The 21,251-nt window shown below is 42.1% G+C and overlaps 1 protein-coding gene and 1 pseudogene across 26 annotated transcripts in view; one reads left to right on the top strand and one right to left on the bottom strand.

The window, feature by feature from the left end:
* KALRN (kalirin RhoGEF kinase) overlaps window positions 1-21,251 on the bottom strand; it is a 688,751-nt gene that overhangs the window by 558,340 nt on the left and 109,160 nt on the right. The gene's annotated exons all lie outside the window — the stretch shown is intronic.
* LOC115933965 (large ribosomal subunit protein uL30-like) lies at window positions 11,596-12,170 on the top strand (annotated as a pseudogene).

The raw sequence follows: 21,251 nt of genomic DNA, 5'->3' as shown, positions 1-21,251 counted from the left end.
CTTTACTTTCCCCTGGCAGTGCACAGAGATTTTATATGCCACCTAAATTAATCTGAAACAGAGGTAAAGGATGTCTCAGCCAAGGTCACTGTCCAATCTGGATGCAGTGATAGCTATAAAAACTGACTGTGTACAGTTAAGTGTGTGAGTTCTGCAGTAAATCCAAAACACAATGCTTCTTGCTACTCTGAATGACCACAGAAAAGGTTAGATTCAAGCTGGACTGTGAGCTATGAAAGCTACGACAGCCCTCAGCAGGGGACAGATGTTGCAACTGAGTCAACAGTGACTTGGCCAAGGCTTGGTCATGCAGAGGTGGAAGCAAATATCCAGGCATTAAACATCAGTCAGGTGGCCCAGGAGCAAGATTACATACAGGGAAGTTTGGAAGGAGAAGGAGAGAACTTGGAAGTTGGCTCAGAGCAAGCCTGTAGTGAGAAATATGAGCAAGGTCTATGGTAAAGAGCCACCCAGCTCAGTGTCCTGTTGTAATATTTATACATTTATTCTTCTACCTTTATAGCCTTTCTTCTTTCTTCTTTATGCAGACCCATGTTAGAACCTATTATGTGTTCAACCTATTATGTGTCCAACAAGACATGTATTTTCATGTCACTGACAGATTTAGGCTAAAGAAATGCATGCCGTAATGCAAAATTAGATGGGGACATTTTTTCTTCAAACTGCTTTCACATTACTTGCAACGTGATTTGTCAAAATAAATACCTTAGGACCTCGTCTCTGTAAGACTTCACATACTCTACATGTGGTGGTTCCCTTATATCTTCAATACTTCTGGAAACACAAAAGCTGGCACAAGTGTCATTATCATGGAATCCATGGCTCCCTCCCTCTGTGCAACTGACCAGCCATCTGTTGGAAAGTCGTGCGCAGTTGCCTGCCTTTCATGGATGCTTCCATTGCCTGTTCAACATACTCACTCTCCAGGCTTGCCAAGAGTGTCTTCTGGACCCTGGGGCTGATGCTCACATGAAACCTTCTAGCCAATGTGCACTTTCAGGCACTCATACTAGGATACCAAGAGAATAGAGTGCTCTTTTAAAAAAAAATCCTTCTCATATTTCAAACATCATCTTATCTATGAAGTAAGTGCTGTGAATATGGCTAAAGGGATTTCAGGTGTCTTGCCTTTGTTCCCTGTGAGGTCCTGGTGAGGATGCTGCAGTTTCAGAGACAGCAGTAGTAAACACTGGGAATTCAGAGTGCTAGAAGGAGGTACCGGTGTCATCTCCATCATGGGCCTCCTCTCACTCATGAAGAAGTACTTAATGTCAACAGACACTTCACTTCCTACACATGAAGATGCATTCAGTCATCCTTGTCTCCTTTAGATATGCATATATCGTTAGATGGCATTTGGAAGTCATGTTTACTCTTCTCACTTGGAATAACCTACAGTGAGGAAGGGGTTGCACTGTGCAAGGAGGAGCTTCCATTTTGCTAAGGAGGAAAAGGATAAGACTGTAGTTAGTGCTTCTCTAGGTTCTAGACAATCTTCTGCATTGTATATAAATCTGATAATGGCCCCGCACAGGGCAAAGCACTAATCCAGCTCTGAGGGCCTCACCTCAGGACTAAGACCAGGTGTTTTAACTTTGCCTCAGAGCAGGGATTTGTGATTTAAATACATTATGGAAATATGCCACTGGAGCCAAAACAAACTATAATATTCCGAGTTCAGATAAATTTTAAACTCTTACCTTTCAGTGAGGAGACACTGCTTTTTTTCTTTGTGAATCTCAAGTTGAGGGGCCAAAAGAAGTTGAGTTCCAAGTTCCTTCCAACTCCCACACCTTCACACTGGCTCTCACTCCTGCCTCTCCTGACCACGTTAAGGCAGTGAGCTCTTTCTTTTATAATATCCACAGGCTCCAGCAAGCATCTATTCCACCTAGACTTTCAATGCCTCATTAGGAAGACTGGGACCTGTCTTCTAACCTGTGGAGCAGAATTCAACAAGAAGCAGCCCACAATGAAGGCACTGAATTTTTCCTGCCCCCAACCTCCTCTTAGGAAACTGGCTGCCTGTCACACAAGTAGCCATAACATTTGAGAGCTGTACCTGGCTCTGTATGTGACTCAAAATCATCTGGCACCATGGGCAGTTCTACATTGAACATTGTTCTTCTGCTTCATTTTCTGGGATTTAGAGGAGGTACAATACAAGTCCCAGTATTTAAACCCCAAACTGTAAGTACTTTATTTTGTGATGAAGTAAAACAATTTCTCAATCCAAAAGGTATCTATCTTTCAACCCCTTTCTGAGTTACTTTCTGGGCCTTCAGCCTATGGGAGACTCCTCAGAAATGCAGAGACCCTCAAGCAGTAATCATACTTATGGCTCTGATCTTCAAAAACACCTTGGAGCTAGAGAAAGGAGACAACTGGGGGTGATCCTATAAGGCTTTGATGTGGATGCCCACAGGCCTGGAGAATGAATGATCTGGGAGATGTGCAAATAGTTCTTGCTTCTTTCTGGGAGCAAAGTCTGGCCCGCAGGACGGAGTCCATAATAACACGAGACATTTTTAGTAACATACAGGAGGCCACAGAAGATTCACATGTTTCTGTACTATAGATGCAAATCTGTTTTCACCTTGACCTACTGGGATAAGGAGTAAATTGAGAAACAAAGAAAAAGTAGTGCTAAGGCAGGAGAACAACCTTGAAGGCAGGGGTAGAGGGGGAGAAGCGATCTCAGATCATGTTAGTAAGTTCAGCTTATAGTTCACTTCTGTTTCCATTATTGTGACATAATTTACTCCCTCCCAAAAGAATTTCTAGAGCCATCCAAAAGCATTAACAATAATATATTGTGTTGAGTCCTGGTAACCAGTCCTAATTCCTCGCAATGATTGCAAATACAAGCATTCACCACAAAATGTTAATGACTGCTCTGCAAATATCTGGAGTGGCAAATTTACTCACATATCAGCTTTGTCCTGTATGTACATTACTTTTTTGGGGGAGGGATGGAGGTGTGACTTTTCTATCATGGTAAAATAGATAGCATATATTATTGACCATTTAATCCATGTTTAAGTGTACAGTTCAGTGGCATTCAGTCCATTCACATTTTCACATTGTTGTGCAACCATCACCACCAGCCATCTCTACAACTTCATCATCTCAAACTGAAACCTTCATTACTTTTCACACAGTATGTGAGCCTCCCTCAAACCCCAAAGGATTAAGACTCCCCCTATCTTCCTTCTCAGTCCTTGGAGAACTATAGGATACAATATTATACAGCAGTTTAAGGTTTACAAAATATTTTTCCTCAATGCTCACATAAACTTTGTAAGCCTTCTGTACGTGGGAGAAGACCAAGAATCCAAGAAGGGGACAGACTTTCTCAGACAGGGCACTGACCATGCGGGGATCCAGAGAAGGCTCCCGGTGTGCATCCCATTATCCCTCACCACCTCCGATACCGAGGAGGAGAAAGAAGGTGTTGGAGTGGTACCTAAGGAAATCCTCCAAAGGCCAGGCTGTCTCTTACCCCACCGTCTGCCTGATGTGACTCCATCTGACAGATAGTCAGAGCTGCCTGGTGGCCCAGAAAAAAAAAAGACCATTTTCTTACACATCATTCATTGCAAAAAACCAATTGGGTCATTTCACACTTCCTTTCCTTCTCTTCTCTTTTCACTCACATAAAAGCAAACCCACATCCCATCCACTTTTCACAAAAGCACCACAGTACACTCCCCATCACCCTTCTCTCTGCACAGACCTCTTTTATTTCTGATCATTCTAACTAGATTCCTTCTTCATAAAAACGTGAACATTCAAGAGATCCCATGTGATGTGATTTCTCCCTCCTGCACATGGCAGGGATGGCTTGGCCCATGGCTTCCCATCATCCTGAGGCTGCCCTGAGTGCTTGATGGGCCCCTCCATCCAGGCCGGCATGGAAGACATGGTCTGCTTTTCTGTGTATCCTCTGTTCCTCTTACAAGAACACCCGTCATTGGATTTAGGGCCCACCCTAATCTAGTATTACTTCATCTTAACTAATTATATCTGCAAAGACCCTATTTCCAAGTAAGGTCACATTCTAAGATTTCAGATAGATATGAACTTTCAAGGGACATTTATTCAACTCAGTACACCCACCTTCCTTCACCAAGGTATGTCAAATTCAATTTCTTGTTTTCTTTGTTTTCGTTTTTTCATCTAGCACCTGCTCCATCTCAATCCTGCTCATCATCACTGCTATGCTGGAAACCCTTCTGAGAATCCTGCTTCCATCTCCCCCCATACCCATCAGTACCTCTAGTCCTCACTTTACAATGGGTATATGAACCCCAGATTAAGAAGGAAATGATGCTAAATTGTCCAGAGACAGTTCATTATTTCAAGCATTCATCTCTCCCCATTTACCCAAGAAATAACATGCGTTCATCTCACATTTTGCCCTGGACTGGAGGGTCTAACAGTTCCTACCCTCAGGTATTACGCATCAGAGAAATGGGCTACTGCACAGCTAGAGGAGCAGAGAAGGCAAAATGTAACCAGTTAACTTTAAAAGAGATACAAAGTTAAAAAAAAAAAAAAAAAAAAAAGCCAGCCAGGTGCAGTGGCTCATGCCCGTAATCCCAGCACTTTGGGAGGCCAAGGCTAGTGGATCACTGGAGCTCATGAGTTCAAGACCAGCCTTGGCAACAGGGCAAAACCCCATCTCTACAAAAAAATACAAAAAATGGGTCAGGCGTGGTGGCACATGCCTATAGTCCCAGCTACTTGGGGGGCTGAGGTAGGAGGATCACTTGAGCCCAGAAGTTCAAAGCTGTGGGATCTGAGATTGCACCACTGCACTCCAGCTTGAGTGACAAACTAAGACCCTGTCTCAAAAACAAACAAACAAAAACGAAAGAAAGAAAAGAAAAAGCCATGTGGGCCAAGGGTTAGGGAGGTGTGGCATAAGTCAAGTACTCAAGGAGGAACTGAATTTGAGCAGATGGAGGGAGGTGAGCTCAGAAGACATGGGGAAAAATCTGGGGAAAGGCATAGAGGTACAAATAAGCCTGGAATTTTTAGGGGACTATGAGAAGACCCCATCTGACTAGATATGGTGGGTTTCACTGCAGAGGGCAGGCTTTATCAGTGATAAGGTTGTAAAGGCAATTGTTTGTAGATGTATACCTGATCCTATAGGGCCCTGAGTCCAGGCCAAGAGGACCCGTTAAGGGGTTCTAAGCAACTTGGGAGTTTCACTAAGAGGTGTTCAGGGAAGCCAGATCTGGTTGGGTGTGCATGATGGACTAGGGGGAGTAGGGGGATGGCAAGGAAGACCTGGATGGAAGCCCAGTTAAGAAGACAGGCTCCAGAGCCAGAGCTTTATTTCTCCACTGTCAGTGGCCCTGCAAAAGCCAAGTGAATCCCCATCCATTGCCATAATCTTCCGTCAGACTCTGCAATCAATATAGCCATCCTGACATGGCTTGGCGGGCGGCAGGGGGAGGAGGGTACCCTGGCTGGCCTCCAGCCCTTCTTTCCCATTAACATGATGAGTTGCAGAGGGCATGTCAGGGATTGCTTTCAGTGAATTCTAGGAATGGAGATCCCTTTGCATAAAAATCCCCAAACAGGCAAAGAGAAACTCAACAGTGTTTTGCAAATCACCACATGAATGCCTCTTGGGGACAGTGGCCTCTCCAGAGAGGACAGAATCACCATCTCAGCTCAGATCCGGCTTCTACTGATGCACTAGCCTAGGACTGGTGCTGGCATCTGAGAGGTAATGAAGAAACGCTCGGCTCAGGCATCACTTTATACCAGTGGCCATCAGATAAGCAATTATCATCTCCTCAGTAGACTGGGAGCTTCCTGGGAGAAGTGGGCTATCTCTTCCACAATGTTCCCATCCAGGTCCTTCTAGTCACCAGGCACAAGCCCAGAGGAGGCTGTAAACACACTCCCATCTACTCCACCCTCCTCATTCAGCCACAAACATCCCTGCTTCAGGAGCAGAGGGTGGGGTGGAGGTGACACAAAGCAGGCAGAAACAAACCCTGAGTGTGATGGGTAGAATAATTTCTGAAGTTTACAAGGCACACCTCTGAGCCTCTCTGCGTAGCCCAGTCTATCCTAGGAGAAAGATGGGCAGGAAAAGGGGAGCCCCGAGGAGCAGAAGAAGAGCTGACTCTGATGTTTCCTTTCTCCTTAACAGTGCTCTGTACTCCATCACAGGAGGTTCCCACAGGCCCCAGACCCACAGCCACTGCACCTGGAGCAACAGGACTCAGGAAGGAGCTGGGACCAGGGGCACTCGCAGGGGAAAGGGGCAGAGGTGGAATTTTCTGAATGCAGCTAAGACAAAAGGAAAGAAAAGACACACTCTCCTCTTCTCCTCTGCTGCGCTGGAAACTCAAGCTTTATCAGAAATATCACACAGGACAGCAGTCCACAAGGAAAAGGACCCTCCTGCAGATGGTTTTCCTTTTTTCAGTGATCAATGTAACTTGAAAGACATAACTTCTACCCCCCTTATTTCGGAAAGGGATGCAAACAAATGATCTATTTGTACTAAAACTAAACTCCCTCTGCGTGTAACTTCTTAAAGGTATTTATACATTGAATCTGACTCACGCTTTTGATGTGGAAAAGTTTTATTAACATAACTACTTATCCCAGCCTACTCCCATTGGGATTCATGGCTCTTGCCCAAAAGACATTTCGGGTATTTCTATGTTACCTTAAATCCTGGCAGTGATTGGTGTTTCATAACAAGCACATTCACAGATTCCACGAGAAACTCCTAGCTGTCTTTGGGTTACAATTAGGAAGCGAAATTGGAAGTGAGAACCAGCCCTGTCTACACGAACAAAGAGCCCCAGACTGAGGGTCTGGAGATTCAGGACCCTATTCCACCACTGCCTGTGTGGTCCAGTCACTTGCCTCCTCAGGGTCCTTGTCTGTAGAATGACATTGCTGGCCTAGCACAGTCCTTAGTTGTCTTCCAGCTCTGACTTCCTGTGATTGTAACAGAAGTTTAAAAATATCTCTAGAGAGACAAATCTCACAATATTATGTAGTCATGAAAAGACTGAACTAATGGCATCTAATATCTCTGGATTTTTAAAGTCTGTGACTCTATTATATACAATGGTTTTTAAATGTGCAGAGATTAAGAAACATAAACACAAAACAGAAGAGTCTCTTTAAAAAGCTATTTTAAAAGAACAGACATTAAAGAGCCTAAAATAGCCATTCTGTGTACATATAGAGCAAATGGGTGAACAAAATCAAAATTATGCAACGTCTAGGGTGGCAAAGGCTTGTAGTGACTGGGACTCTTTCCTGATGAAAATAAGGTATGACAATTGGGACATTATGCCACGGTCCTAACTCCATGTCATTGTTATATCTTTTGTCATCGGGCACAGGGAAAACACAGGACCCCAACACATGGATGGCATTATGCGAAAAAGATTAATTCTCTCTTGACAAGTGCACTGCTTTGTCCTGAGCTCAATGGCAGATCCTGGGGCAGCAGTGAAGCATCTCAAGATACTTAAGAACTTAGGACTTCGGCTAAGTTGGAGTCTTGCTGGTTAACAGGACATGGATTCACTCAAGTCAAAACACAGGTTCAAAGTGGGGCATACCACAGCAGACAGATGAGATTCATTACAAAATACTCAGCTAACATGGCGGGGAACAGGAATGAGCAAGACTTGAGGTCAGGTGATCAAGCATTAGTAAAGTTTGTCAGGCCCCAAGTTTAAGTAGAGACTATTAGAGGTAAATTAAGTCTCCCAAGGACTGGGAATAGATGTTGAGTGCTAATATACAGAAGGTATTCAACTGCACTTGTTCACCAAATGGAAACTTACAAAAGAAGCTGTTGCTCCAATGAGGTTTGTTTGCTGAACAGTGTTTCTCATTCATGGCAGCCAAGACTTTCGGGTCAGCCCCAGGAGAGAGAAGCAGAGGTGGAGGGAAACTCCCTGAACTTAAAGGTGCCTAGACCAGGTCCAAGTCCCCTAAGAGGAGGGATTCCACTTCATATACCACCCTGAATCTGGCTGATGGAAGGAAGCTGTATTCTCTGGATGAATGAGGGCTTGGCCAGAGAGTTGATGTCCTCCATAGTTTAAGCTGGATGGGGCCCTTGGATGGGTGTCCATCTATCTAAGGAGACCCTGCCTTATCAGCATCCCAGACCCAGATGAATCTTAGAAATCCTGAAAGATTTCAGGTTGCCAGAAGCAGCTGGACACAAACAAAAGGCCCTTCACAGAGTAATTAAAATAAGCAAGAAGGTAAAGGCTCTGTGTGTCTAATTCTGCACTCAGCTAAGGGAGATGTGATGGATGAACCCCAAGAAATGGGCATGAGCCAAGCCTGTTTCCAGAAAAGCCTTTCCCTTATTGTGAGAACTGGTATTAGACAAAGTAATAATCATTTTCAGTTGAATCTTGTGAAAAACTGAATTTAACCTGAAAGTAGGTATTGCATTTCTTTAAATTCCATTTCATATGGTTCCACTCCATATCCATCTTCTAATGGAGAGGATGGTTTCTTAACTGTCTTGTTTGTGAACTGTCTATGTGTTCATACTATGATTCTATTAAATTTATTTTACTTGGAGAAGGATATTTAAACCTAGACTGTGGGGCAGTGGATCTGGAAATGTTCTAGACCTCTGATCCTGTCCTGGCCTTTCTTAGTCACCCCTGCCTGTGCCAAGAGATTAGCCACTTATTTAGTACAATCAAACTCAATGTAGTATCAACTACTTGGTGGCACCTCTGATTTAAGACAAAGGTGACATTGTGATGCTGTGAGGAAAGAATGGTATTTTCAATAAATGTCTTCAAGTCTACTGATGACAAAACAGGAGAAAAAAAAATCTCTTTTTTCTGGCTGGAACCATGGAGGGTGCAGAAGAGAAGAAGAAGAAGGTTCCTTTGGTGTTTTAGACATGAAGTCCTTGCCCATGCCTATGTCCTGAATGAAACGCCCAGGTTTTCTTCTAGGGTTTTTATGGTTTTAGGTCTAAGGTTTAAGTCTTTAATCCATCTTGAATTAATTTTTGTATAAGGTGTAAGGAAGGGATCCAGTTTCAGCTTTCTACATATGGCTAGCCAGTTTTCCCAGCACCATTTATTAAATAGGGAATCCTTTCCCCATTGCTTGTTTTTCTCAAGTTTGTCAAAGATCAGATAGTTGTAGATATGTGGCGTTATTTCTGAGGGCTCTGTTCTGTTCCATTGATCTATATCTCTGTTTTGGTACCAGTACCATGCTGTTTTGGTTACTGTAGCCTTGTAGTATAGTTTGAAGTCAGGTAGCGTGATGCCTCCAGCTTTGTTCTTTTGGCTTAGGATTGACTTGGCGATGCGGGCTGTTTTTTGGTTCCATATGAACTTTAAAGTAGTTTGTTCCAATTCTGTGAAGAAAGTCATTGGTAGCTTGATGGGGATGGCATTGAATCTATAAATTACCTTGGGCAGTATGGCCATTTTCACGATATTGATTCTTCCTACCCATGAGCATGGAATGTTCTTCCATTTGTTTGTATCCTCTTTTATTTCATTGAGCAGTGATTTGTAGTTCTCCTTGAAGAGGGCCTTCAAGTCCCTTGTAAGTTGGATTCCTAAGTATTTTATTCTCTTTGAAGCAATTGTGAATGGGAGTTCACTCATGATTTGGCGCTCTGTTTGTCTGTTATTCGTGTATAAGAATGCTTGTGATTTTGTACATTGATTTTGTATCCTGAGACTTTGCTGAAGTTGCTTATCAGCTTAAGGAGATTTTGGGCGGAGACAATGGGGTTTTCTAGATATACAATCATGTCGTCTGCAAACAGGGACAATTTGACTTCCTCTTTTCCTAATTGAATACCCTTTATTTCCTTCTCCTGCCTAATTGCCCTGGCCAGAACTTCCAACACTATGTTGAATAGGAGTGGTGAGAGAGGGCATCCCTGTCTTGTGCCAGTTTTCAAAGGGAATGTCTAAAACACCAAAAGCAATGGCAACAAAAGCCAAAATTGACAAATGGGATCTAATTAAACTAAAGAGCTTCTGCACAGCAAAAGAAACTACCATCAGAGTGAACAGGCAACCTACAAAATGAGAGAAAATTTTTGCAACCTACTCATCTGACAAAGGGCAAATATCCAGAATCTACAATGAACTCAAACAAATTTACAAGAAAAAAACAAACAACCCCATCAAAAAGTGGGCAAAGAATATGAACAGACACTTCTCAAAAGAAGACATTTGTGCAGCCAAAAGACACATGAAAAAATGCTCATCATCACTGGCCATCAGAGAAATGCAAATCAAAACCACTATGAGATACCATCTCACACCAGTTAGAATGGCAATCATTAAAAAGTCAGGAAACAACAGGTGCTGGAGAGGATGTGGAGAAATAGGAACACTTTTACACTGTTGGTGGGACTGTAAACTAGTTCAACCATTGTGGAAGTCAGTGTGGCGATTCCTCAGGGATCTAGAACTAGAAATACCATTTGACCCAGCCATCCCATTACTGGGTATATACCCAAAGGACTATAAATCATGCTTCCATAAAGAAACATGCACACGTATGTTTATTGCGGCACTATTCACAATAGCAAAGACTTGGAACCAACCCAAATGTCCAACAATGATAGACTGGATTAAGAAAATGTGGCACATATACACCATGGAATACTATGCAGCCATAAAAAATGATGAGTTCATGTCCTTTGTAGGGACATGGATGAAATTGGAAATCATCATTCTCAGTAAACTATCGCAAGGACAAAAAACGAAACATCGCATGTTCTCACTCATAGATGGGAATTGAACAATGAGAACACATGGACACAGGAAGGGGAACATCACACTCTGGGGACTGTTGTGGGGTGGGGGTAGGGGGGAGGGATAGCATTTGGAGATATACCTAATGCTAAATGACAAGTTAATGGGTGCAGCACACCAGCATGGCACATGTGTACATATGTAACCAACCGGCACATTGTGCACATGTACCCTAAAACTTAAAGTATAATAATAATAATAAAAAATAAACATAAAAATAAAAAAATTTTTTAAAAATAAAAAAAAGAAGAAGGTTCCTGCTGTGCCAGAAACCTTTAAGAAAAAGTGAAGGAATTTCACAGAGCTGAAGATCAAGCACCTGAGAAAGAAGTTTGCACAAAGGTGCTTCAAAAGGCAAGGAGGAAGCTTATCTATGAAAAAGCAAAGCACAGCCAGGTGCAGTGGCTCACACCTGTAATCCCAGCACTTTGAGAGGCCGAGGCGGGTAGATCACGAGCTCAGGAATTCAAGACAAGCCTGGCCAAGATGGTGAAACCCCGTCTCAACTAAAAAAACAAACAAACAAACAAACAAAAACTATAAAAATTAGCCAGCCGCAGTGGCAGGAGCCTGTAATCCCAGCTACTCGGGAGGCTGAGGCAGAAGAATCGCTTGAACCCGGGCAGCAGAGGTTGCAGTGAGCCTCGATTGCACCACTGCACTCCAGCCTGGGCAACAGAGAGAGGCTCTGTCTCAAAAAAAAAAAAAAAAAAAAAAGAAAGAAAGAAAGAAAAGAAAAGAAAAAGAAAAAGAAAAGCACTATAACAAGGAATATAGGCAGATGTACAGAACTGAAATTCGAATGGCCAGGATGGCAAGAAAAGCTGGCAACTTCTATGTACCTGCAGAACCCAAACTGGCATTTGTCATCAGGATCAGAGGTATCAATGGTGTGAGCCCAAAGGTCCGAAAGGTGTTGCAGCTTCTTCGCCTTCGTCAAATCTTCAATGGAACCTTTGTGAAGCTTAACAAGACTTCAATTAATATGCTGAGGACTGTAGAACCATATATTGCATAGGGGTACCCAAATCTGAAGTCAGTAAATGAACTAATCTACAAGCGTGGTTATGGCAAAATCAATAAGAAGCGAATTGCTTTGACAGATAACGCTTTGATTGTTCGATCTCTTGCATCATCTGCAGGGAGGATCTGATTCATGAGATCTATAATGTTGGAAAACGCTTCAAAGAAGCAAATAACTTCCTGTGGCCCTTTAAATTATCTTCTCCATGAGACAGAATGAAGAAAAAGACCATCCATTTTGTGGAAGGTGGAGATGCTGGCAACAGGGAGGACCAGATCAACAGGCTTATTAGAATGAACTAAGGTGTCTACCATGATTATTTTTCTAAGCTGGTCAGTTAATAAACAGTACCTGCTCTCAAATTGAATACAAAATAGTAATAATAACCTCTCTTTCTCACCGTACACTAAAAGCATTTCCAAATGAATTACTGATCCAAATGTGAGAAGTAAAACAATAAAGCTTTCAGTAAGAAATATTTAGAGTAGACAAAAATTTCTTAAACAGGACACAAAAAGTACTAAATATAAAAGAAAAAATAATAAACTGGACCACAATAAAGTTAATAACATATGTTCATTTCATGAAAATGCATCATAAGGAGTGTAAAGAGACAAGCCACAGACTCGAAGAAAATATTCATAATACATATATTCCACAAAGGACTCATATTCAGAATGCATAAAGAACTCTTACAACTCAATAAGAAAAAGGCAGATAATTCAATAGCAAAGATGAGGCAAAAGACATGAAGATTCACCTTACAAAAGAGGATATCCAAATGGCGAATAAACATATGAAAATGTTCTAGACTTCATTAGCCATCAAGGAAATGCAAAAAACAAAAACATAACGCCCACAATGTGACACTACCACATACCTAGCAGAAAAGCCAAAATGGAAAAGACAAATAATACCAAATATTGGCAAAGGTATGAAACAATGGGAAGTGTTCTATCTGCTGGTGAAGATATAAATCATTATAACTGCTTTGGAAAACTTTTTGGCAGTGTTTATTAAAGCTAAACATACTCATACCCCATTTCTTGGTTTTCCCCTTAGGTATATACTCCAGAAAACTGGGTGTATATATTCATCAATAGATATGTACGAGAGTATCCATAGCGGCTTTATTCATAATAGCACCAAGCTGGAAACAACCCAAATACCTTGTACAGTAAGATGGATAAATTGTGGCATATTTATACAATATAGAAATAAATTGCTATACACAACATGGATTAATCTCACATACATAACATTGAACAAAAGAGGACAGACACAAAATAGTGTGTATTTTAGGATTCTACATATACCAAGTTTCAAAACAGGCAAACTAATCTATGATGCTGGGAGTCGCCACAGAGATTACCCTTGAGAGGAGGAGCTAGTCAACAGAAAGGGACCCTGCGGGGGCTAATGTTCTAGGGTGCTCATAATGTTATTGATCTGTGTGCTGATTACTCAAGTGTGTTCACTGGGTAAAAATCCATGGAGCTGTACACTTAGAATTTGTGCACTCTTCTGTACACTTGCTATACTTCAGTGAAAAGTTTACAACATGAAAATATAAACACAAACTACATTTAATGAATAAAGTCCATGTAGGAAAATAAAAAATCCATGAAAACTGCTTTGCAAACTCAAATCTATAAATGACAGCAAAATGGATAGCTTCTAATTATCCCGATTATTCTCTTCAAAATGAAAATTTGTTGTGGGGTGGGGGGGAGGGATAGCATTAGGAGATATACCTAATGTAAATGACGAGTTAACGGGTGCAGCACACCAGCATGGCACATGTATACATATGTAACAAACCTGCACATTGTGCACATGTACCCTAGAACTTAAAGTATAATAATAATTTAAAAACTTGAACATTCCTTAAGAAAAAAAAAGAAAATTTGCTTTTTAATTTATTTAGTATCTATGTCCCACTTTCAAAAATAATTTGAAGCCATGGTCTTATTTGTTGAACAAATACACATAAGGGGCTTTTTAGTTTTCATTGGAAGCTTTTAGGGCATCAAAGTTGTTCAATTTTGTTTGGTTTACTTTTACTTTTTTTCCCCATGTTAATATACAGGTTTATAAAAATACAATTTTTCTTGGCTAACACCCTCTAATGAAGATTAACAACCCTAATATTTACATAACCAGCAAGCAAATTAAGCTGAGCAAGACACAGTCCACCCCATCAGGATCTTTGGAAGGCTTCAGCCAGTGGCTGTAGTTCAGGTCTAACAGCTTGGCATTCATTGGAAAGGGAAGATTGGGAGCAATTATTTCAATAAGCCAAGCCAAGAAACACAGCTATGCTATTCAGGAAAAAGAGGAGGCCACAGAGACCAAGTCTACTTCTAGCAAAACGGAACCTGGCTGACTAGTAAAAGCTGATGTTTCCCTACTCTGCCGTGTGTATTGGCTTTCACCTCTTCTGGAGGAAAGCTTTTGCAGAGGGCAGATGGTTCTCTTACATTTGTATAATGCCTTATTATTTTCAGAGTTTCCTAGATACCAATAGCATCTGAATCTCATACTCACCTTACAATGAAAATAGAGAAGGTTAGTATTATCCCCTTTTCACTGGTGAAAGAACTGAGACTCAGACAACTAAGAGACTCTTTAAAACGACATGGCTGGCAAGTTCCATAGCATGGATAGAACATATTTGTCATGTGCTCTGTCCTTTGTACCATGGGGTCTCTTGGCTTCTCTCCAAGCCACTTAAAAGAATGAGATCCTACTTCCAAAACTTGGAAAAAAATTAAGCTAGGATTATTAGACACTGGGCAGCAGGCAAGCTGGAAGCTGTGCCACAGTCAAAGGAAAGGACAGCATTCACCTTCAAGATCATGCATTGTGGAGGCACTGGGGGGTACAGGGAGATAGGTAGGTGCCAAGACTCCTACTTGTAGCAATGGTTTGAATGCCTGAGTCTGACTCTACTACAAAAGGTCATCAGCAATGGTAGACTCATCTGGGCAGACTTTGCTACAGACAGGGAACTGACACCTGTGGGTATGAGACATACAAGTTCTGAAATCCATTCATGAACATAGTCAGTTTGGATTCTGCTAGGGTTGCATGCCGCCAATAGTAAACAGCATAAAGAGCACTGGCTTTGGAGTCTGCCAGACCTGGCTTTCAGTCCCAGCTCTATTTTTCACTCAGTGTGTGCCCCAGAACAAGTTACTTATCTGCTCTGAGTTTCAGTTTTTTTAGTCATAAAACAATAATGATAAAATATACCCATCAGAATTATTGTGAAAATTAACATAATAATAATATAAAGTTATTGGCATATAGTAGGCAGTAAATACATTTTTGTTCCTTTCTCTTCTCCCCAACTAAAAAAAGATGGATTTTCTGTGAGCTTTTAAAACACATGAAAGGAATAGTTTCTATCTTCCTTGCTAGCCAGAATGAAATAAAAACATAAATCATTTAAATTCATACCTTCCAGGTAATCATATATGAATATATAATAACCTTCTCAGGTGGCCTAATTTAAGAACCTTTACCTATTTTTTTTTTCCTTTTTCACCTGAAAGTAATCTGATTAACTCAGCGCATGCTTCATTTCCTGGAATAGAAATTGCAATAATCTTCTCCTTAATTTCAATAATTGATTAACATGACAAAAACATGTCACCTATAGTCAGACTCTAGCCCCCACAATATTCTCTAGAACTGATGTTTTGATGTTGCCAAATGCTGCCTGAAAGAAAAGCATCTGATTTCCAGGTTAACTCTAGATGTTCCCCTGGGCAAATTCCACAGGTTACACAGAAACACTAAGAGAAGGGGTTTCATACCTGGCTGCCTATGATCTTCCTTTTAAAAAGCAAATACAGTGTTTTCAAAATCTACAGGTGATCTTCCATGAGAAAGTTTTGCTGTTTCCTCAAACTCCATGAAGATTCCTCCCATAAACTGGTCCCCCTTCCCAGTTATCCTATTTCTGTCCATAAGCACATGTTCTTAGAATCTCAGAAACAAGAAACTGAAAGAGATTTCCATTAAAGCCATCTGATCTAGTACTAAAAACAAAAAATGCATTAATCATCCCACTGAACCCCTGATGGCCTGCTACTGACTAAACACAACCAGTAGAGGGGAGCCGACTACATCCCTGCTGCATTGCTCCGATTGTTGGTCAAGTCCTTCTACACATCTGGGTGGGATGTTTCTTGTTCCATCCTTCCCCCTTTCACTAATCCCAGCTCTGCATTCTAGAGCAATAGGGGACAGACAAATCTCACCCTTCTTCCTCACTAGAGGCCCCACAACATGGAAGGCACCCATTATGTGTGTACACAGGTTTTACGCTCTGAATCAAACATTCAATCCAAAAAACATCTGAGGATCAACTGTGTGCCTCACACTGTTTTAGGTGTTAAGACAGGAGATGTAAATAACATACAGCATCTATATGCAAAAAGCTCACAGTAGTCCCTTAGAATTTCTGGATATGACCTGGCTTCTAGACCAACCACCCTCTCCCTCTTCCAGATACACTTTGGCTTAGTGATGCTTCTTTTAAAATGTGATTCTCAGAATATGGGAGCAAAACTGGATGGATGAGTCTGCGGATTATTTCCTAGTCTGATATTGTACTACAGTTGTGCAAGATGTTAACAGTGGGGGATGCTGGATGAAGGGCACACAGGACTTCCATGTATGTTTCTTTGCAACTTCCTATGAAGGTATAATTATTTCAAAATAATTTTTTTCTAATGGATGGAGATGCCACTAACACAAGCTACTGACAGGACAATTCAAAACCTAATAAAAGGCCCAAACTAGGATAGGTCCACCTACTCAAATACTTCTTGAAATAACACGGAGGCGAACAGAGAGCAAGAACTGTCAGATAAAAGTCCACACTCTGTCTCTCCCTAGGAGGCAGAGCATCTTCCATAAGCACTTGCTTACAGAAGATGCTCCATGATCTGAATCTGCAGGGCCTTCTCCTCATTCCTATTCTGGAATGTCTGGATGGGCAGAGCCTATTGCCTGTGCTCCCTCTCACCTGGAGGGGCTGCATGGGGTGGGGAGTTATAAACCATTAGGCTTTGGAGTCCAACACACCTGGCTTTAAAATGTAGGCCCACCACTCACTAGCTGTGATAGCCTGGGGACCTTACTTGCTCTTTTCAAGCCTCCGCAAAACAAAGATGGTGATGAGCGCTATTATCTCACATAGTTTTGTAAAAGGAGACAATAAAATAATTTATATAAAGCACATGGTATAGTTCCAGCATCCACAAATAACTCAATAAATATTTGTTGTTTTAGAGCCTCACTCATGGATAAGTTCTAGGTTTCCAGGATTTACTAACTCCCCATCTCTTTTTTTTTTTTTTTTTTTTTTTGAGACAGAGTCGCTCTATTGCCCAGGCTGGAGTGCAGAGGTGCAATCTCAGCTCACTGCAACCTCTGCCTCCCAGGAGCAAGCGATTCTCCTGCCTCAGCCTCCTGAGTAGCTAGGATTACAGGCATGCACCACCATACTGGCTAATTTTTGTATTTTTAGTAGAGTTGGGGTTTCACCATGTTGACCAGACTGGTCTCAAACTCCTGGCCTCAAGTGATCTGCCTGCCTCGGCCTCCCAAAGTGCTGGGATTACAGGCGTGAGACACTGAGCCTGGCCCTTACTCCCTTTTTAACATCCGATAGAACATCTGCCCTTTCCCCACCTTCTAGTACCTCTCTAGCCTGCCAGGATGTCTCAGATTTCCAGTCCAGTGCTTCTCCTCGAGCCATTTGCAGTGAAGGCTTAGTTTGATATTTTTTTCTGCTTTTATTCTAATCTGTTATAGACTAGTACTTTAGTAAACTATAATGAAAATGAATTACCAGCAAAGTACAATTTTAAAAACAAAAGTTCCAATTTTTTAATTTTTAGATTCAACAGACATAAAATTACTCTGGCAAATTGCTATAAAGTTTCTAAATGCTTCCTTTCTATTTCTGTGCTCCTCATTACTAACTAACAACAAATGGTTGGCAGAGCAGTTCCATGGACCACACTTTAGGGAGCACTTCTCCATTACCTCCCTTCTCCAAGCCTGTAGGAACCTTACTTTCAGTGAAACACAACTGAGGGCTTAAGATCTCTGTGTTTTGGATATTGGTTTTAATTGCCAAGGAGGATTGTATGCTCTCTGAGTGCCAGGGTCATGTCCACTGTGCTCAGAACCAGATGCCTCATGAGGGCCCAATTCCTGCTGATAATCTAAGCACTCAAACAGGCATATTATTTACTTTTACCTTTCCATGATTTCACCTTGATGGTGCATCCTTGAAAACCTGCCTAAAGAGAACACTTTGTCCCTTCAACATCCCTCCCTGTTTGCCTGCATTCCATCTATTTCTGTGTGTGTCTTTTTTACCACCTGCTTCATCTCCATTTAACTGAAACGTACCAGATATAGTCACAGTTTCTTCCACAGAGGGAGAAGACAGGACAAATCTCAGAAAATCCCATTCATCAGAAAAGCTGGCTTCTGGCTCACCAGATAAACATTTAAGGAAATGGAGTGGTTACATTAATTTACTTCCTGGGGATACTGTTAGCCTCATCTCTGTGTCTCTCTAATGCTGGGCACATACTAGCTGCTCAGTAGACGTTTATGTGAAGTGGGCACAGAGTAGCAGCTGCTGCAGTGACTGCAAGTCACACCTTCGGTCATGTCACTCAGAAGAAGAGGGGCAGTGAGTGGCACTGCCACAGGAAGGAGCCTCGGATGTCACTGAGACCAGTGGCTGTCTACCCTGACAGAACAATGAAATCACTCAGGGAACTCTGATACAATACTCACTCCTACATCTCAGACCCAGAGACTTTTTAATGTCATTGATCTGGGGTGAAGCTTGGGCATCAGCATTTTTCAGGTTCCATAGGCAATTCCAATGTGTGGCTAGGGTGAAAACTCACTGATTTAGAACACTCTCCCATCCACACAGGTACATAGCAGAGTTCCTTAAATGTTTGTTGAGTAGATGAATGAGGGAGTCACTGGATCAGCAGATCAATAAAGGGAGGAGGATAGGTCTGGAGCAAATGCGAACATGGCCTTAACCCTGTCTCCTCAGATCCCTCACCTCCAGCTGCTGTGCATCTTTTCCCAAGGTCCAGCCTTAAGCTCTAGCCAGGAAGCATCCTCTTGCCCATAAGAGAAGGGCTTGCTCCTCCCCTCAAACACTGGTCCCTAGGAAAGCACTGACTTAGTCCACCCTCACCTTTTTCAAGCAGGAAACTCCTGGACTTTCTCGAACACACACCCAGAAGGCTCCACAAATACCACTGGCCTCAACTCCTACAGAATAAGAACACTCTATCTCATCTATTTCATGTTTATTTAATGGCTGCTTGGATTGTTTTCCTGGAAGCTTTCAGTCCAGGATGCCATCTCAAACTACAGACTTCCAGATAACAGAGGCCCAAGAACACTGTAAAAAGTGACTGGTTTATGAAAGTCTAGTAAACGGATGCTGCTGTGGTAATGCTGCAGAGAGACAAGAGGGAAGGGGAGGATGAGAAATGGCAACCAGAAGGAGGAAGAGGAGGAGGACGAGGAAGAGGAGGAGAAGGAAGATGATGAGGAAGAGGAGGAGGATGAGGAAGAGGAGGAGGAGGATCATGAGGAAGAGGAGGAGGACGAGGAAGAGGAGAAGAAGGACAATGAGGAAGAGGAGGAGGACGAGGATGATGGTGACAATGACAAGGAAGTGGTGCGCATACCTGGAAGGGGAGATGCTAGCTGCCCACTGTGGGCAGGCACAGATGCACAGATGACACAGAAGATCAGGCAGTACCCACTACCCCTTCCTAAGGAGCAGGGAACAATTTAGCTAAGCTCAGACTTCTCTGCTGGGAATGTGTGCCTGGGGCTGCCCCAGGTTCTGATCTCTGGCTGCTCTTTAGTTGCTGATGCTGCTATTTTTAGCTGAACAGTGGCCCCTTCCCAGCCTCCTCTCCAACCTCTAGTTCCAGGATCTCAGAGGAGCAGCTGGACTTGTCATTCTCCCTCTGGATCCTGGACTTCCTACTCCATGAAGCTACAACTGAGTCAATTTGGGATGCTATTTGGGAATGTTTGGAAGGAGATGAACATAGGGTAGCTAGGGAGTCAGTTGTGAAATCCAACACTTATTTTTCAGGCCAGAAAAAGAAAAAAGGTACATATGTTAGGTCCAAGGAGAACACTCCCTCTGGCCCCAAAAGAGACACTCCTTAGATCCCCCTCTTACTGCCCATCTAATAGCTTCCAATTGTTCAGATTATCCTGTTCTAAAATGAAAACTGGCTTTTTTTTATTTATTTAGGATATATGCCCCACTTTCAAACAGAATTTGACGCCAGTCTTATTTATTGAACAAATATACATTAGAGCCTTTTTAGTCTTTATTGGAAGCTTTTAGGACACCAAAATTGTTAAATTTCACTTGGTTTACCTTTGTTTGTCCTGCCTGTCTATGTATAGATGGCATTCCATCACTAGCATTAATAGGTATTTTCTGGTATGTTTCTCTCTCTCCATTTAAAGGGGAAAAAGAAACACACACTATTTGGGCACCCTTGTTTCCTAGCACTCTGTGAGGCTCTATTAGTAGTTTTTTTCATGCAATTCTTACAACCCATGAACTAAGTTAAGGGACCCACCCAGGGCCACACAGCTCGCAAGTTGCAGAGCTGGGATTCAAATCCAGGACTTTGTGACTTCAAAGCTCACAGACGTCCATCTTCCCCAGAAAACAAGCCTCATACTCCTGTCATCAAAAAGAGCAATCTGTTCCCAACCCTAAAGCCCCATTAGACTGGTACTTCCCATTGGGCTCAATAAACCATGTGGATTGCCTGAACCACCAGTTTCTAGAAAATAGAGAGGGAAACGCATCCACCATCCACATGACAGTGAGATATGAAGAAATATGTGCCTTTTCTTTCTAGATCAGCTTTTTTGGTGGCTGCGGAAAGAAAGGAGGGGAGGCACCCAGCCAAGAGAGGTGAATTATGGATAATCCCAGAGTCTGCAATAACATTTCCCCTTCCCAGAAGCACCTCTTAACTGCAAGAATTCCAATAAAATGATTCATTCATTAATCATCCAATAGATTTTCACTGAACACCTACTATGTGCCTAGTACTAGAAACTGTATTAGGTGCTGAGCGTAGAAAAGTGAAAAAAAAAGCCATCACAGTTTCTGTCCTTATAAAGCTAGCAGCTATAGGGAAACAATGCTGGGGTTCAGAGGCATTTTTGGGGTGATAGCATCCCCTGACACACTACCTTAAATTTAGCACTGAGGCACTTTTGTGGGAGGAGGAGGAGAAGGAGGAGTAAAGGAAACCAAACTCGTTGCTATGCAA

This window comes from Gorilla gorilla, chromosome 2, assembly GCF_029281585.2.
Source record: "Gorilla gorilla gorilla isolate KB3781 chromosome 2, NHGRI_mGorGor1-v2.1_pri, whole genome shotgun sequence".
NCBI lineage: Eukaryota > Metazoa > Chordata > Mammalia > Primates > Hominidae > Gorilla > Gorilla gorilla.
The sequence above is the reverse complement of the archived record's forward strand: the minus strand, read 5'-3'. Positions and strand labels throughout refer to the sequence as shown.